This window comes from Pteropus vampyrus, unplaced genomic scaffold, assembly GCF_000151845.1.
Source record: "Pteropus vampyrus isolate Shadow unplaced genomic scaffold, Pvam_2.0 Scaffold99, whole genome shotgun sequence".
Taxonomy (NCBI): domain Eukaryota; kingdom Metazoa; phylum Chordata; class Mammalia; order Chiroptera; family Pteropodidae; genus Pteropus; species Pteropus vampyrus.
The window spans coordinates 10,312-13,208 of record NW_011888880.1 but is presented as its reverse complement, the minus strand read 5'-3'; positions in this window follow the sequence as shown (position 1 = coordinate 13,208).

Sequence of the window (2,897 nt, the reverse complement as noted above, 5' to 3'; positions counted from 1 at the left end):
TAATAGGTGTTGCCATCTTTGGCATTTGGGGTGGGGCAGGAGGAGCCAAACACACTCTGCAGTTCTGCATTGATGTAATAATTATTCTGCTCATTAAATCTATTCTTCCAAGGGCCTACAGACCATAAGGTCATCCTGGCAACTTATAGGATGGCTAATATGGCTGCAGAGGATTTTGAAAAGTGGATATGAGTCACGTGTTGATGGCACATATCATATCCAGTCTATAGCTTTGTTTGCTTCTCTGTGTCTCTTACTTCCAATTATTTCCACCCAGCACCGGCACCTGATTTGTGTCATGTAACTTCCAGATGTGGAATACCTGGTCTGAGGCCAAGGATTAATATGAAGAATGACGAAAAGTGCTTTTCTTTTTTTTTTTTTTTTAAAAATCGATAATTGTGAGAAAAAATACTGGAGATGGGTTTTTATTCAAAAGAAATCTTCTTACCATCACTGTTTTACAAAAAATTTGCTAAGGAAGTTGCAGACCTCATTAGGATGGGTCCGTCATTTGCTTTTCTTTTAGGATCTTTGACTAAGAGACACTCTAGGAACATTCATATGTTTCCAAGACTTCTACAGATTTCTGTAAAGTGGTAGAACATATTATCAGCATCGCATACTGTGAGCTGTCCTAACTTTAGAATATTGATTGAACATCCAAAGTCAGCGAATCTACTGGCTATTCCTTTTGTACTAACAAAGAACTACCGTAGTTACATTGCTATGCCTTTCCAGGTTGGTGTGTATAATGTGTGATAGGCAGAGAAGGTCAACATAAAATGCATGGCATATTTCACCTCATGGAAACCACCTGACCCTTCCATGTTCAGTGTGTCCTTATTCCTACTCTGCCTTTGTTGGAGGACAGAAGGGCCTCACTCCCAGACTCCCGATACTGGAGGCATCCAACCGACTGCTGGCAGGCCTCTTCCTGCTGCACTATTTGCACTATTTCTATACATCTTGATTCTCTAGAATGATTAATGACAGACACCTATGACTTACAGAACTTCCGCTTTGCAGGACAAAGTTGGCTCGGAAGTCCATTTAGGCTCATCTAATAGTGGTTCGAGGGGACTGAGGATTCCTCGTGATAGAGCACTAAATGCAGATAACATTTCCTGGAGAAGCCAATTGCTTAATTTTTTTTTTTTCTGTGCAGGAAACTACAGGCTGAGAGAGCTTCTCATTTCTCAGCAGTGATCTGATTAGTGTCTTCTTACTGGAGTTTTCCTGTGGGGCAGGAAAAGAGCAGAAATTACCTGGCCCAGCAGGGTTTGCAGAGATGGCAAGCTCATCTGCGTGCACGTCCTACTGCACAGGTGCTGTGTTGCTTCCACAGCTTGCTGGGTTCATACGACAAAAGAAATAGTGCTGTGAACTCTGAGCAGACCCGGGTGCCCTTCAAAGACTCCAGGCGATGAGAAGGAAGAAGGGTCTTTGGTTAAATATCAAACTTTATTAATTAGAGGAAAGCATTTGTTTCATGCCTGCTTATGTCTGGTTTAGCTTTTGTTATTTAAAAATGTTTTGTACTACAGCCATAAACTTGAAATCATACTTTTCAAAAACATTTAATTCATATTTTTTAGAAAATACTGATAGCTCTATTGCTAAGTGAAATGAAAAAAAAATTATGTAAAATAAGGAAGTTAGCTCACTATAAAGAAACAAAAAATTCAACTTTAAAAAAAATTATAAGCTGGAAAGTATAGTTTGGAGTTCAGCATGATGAAATAAGAATTGTTAACTATTGTGGATTTTTAAAAATCAATTTATCATTGCTAATTAGTATTGTTATAGAGTATGAAAGTAGATTAATGTGGATTTCTGAGTTCCCTAAGGATTTTTTGTAGCAAAATTTTTATACCAGGGACATGATTTCCTTTTGTTTAAGATATCAGTATAATTAATTCAGTTCACTAATTATGAGGAAAAGTCCTAAATAGAGATAAAAGTTTCATCAATGAAAGTATGACCACCCACTGAAATGCTATCCTAGACATAGCTGCAATTCACAAACCAAAGATTAGTCTCAACGTAGAGAACTTCATGTTCAGTCTGAGACTTCTTCTTGGAATTGCCCCAAACATGAACTTTCAAGTTCAACACTGCTTAGAGATTTGTATTTTTAAAATGTGCTATTACTACGGTAAATTTCACTTTTTGAGGGTACAAAAAAGACTTGCTTTAGTGTCCCTTTCCAACTATTGCAAATGAAGTGCACTGAGAAAATTCTGACCGGAGGAGCACTTGCTGTATGTGACATGCATGATGGGGTGCGCGCGCGCGCATGCGTTTCTTCACAGGCTAAGCCATTTCTATTATTTCCGGAAGCAGAAAAAAATGAAAATTTCTCTTTCTTGATTCATTTGTCATGAGACTCTGATACAGAATATTGGGAGGATTGCTGCACCGCAGGTTAGGAAATGAATATTGCCAATAAGCTAATTACTAATGAGATTGGAAATCTGGCCTTTCCAAGTCAGAATCCACAACTTCAATCTATTTCTGAATCTGTAAGAAAGAATAAAATCAGTCATAAGTGTGTGTTCTTTGTTTTATTGTCACCTAGAATCATCTTCAACTTGTGCCACTTTGATTTTAGTCCTTTATCATAGGACTTGATTTTGATTGTGGTGCAGACAGCTTGTGTTTGTGGCTTGTTTGGATGTGGGACTATTCTGTGTAGACAGGACAGTTCAGCCCTCAGATATTTTCTCTTGCATTTTCCCAAATGACAGTCTGGCTTCTCACAATATTCTACCATTGCTTAGTGTCACTAAAGGATTATGATGTGAGAATGTGATAGAAATTCCTAGACGGTTCCCAAGTATAAATCTATCCTCATGTGCTGTGTACAAGGAGGTTCCCGTGGCCACCATCTGGGG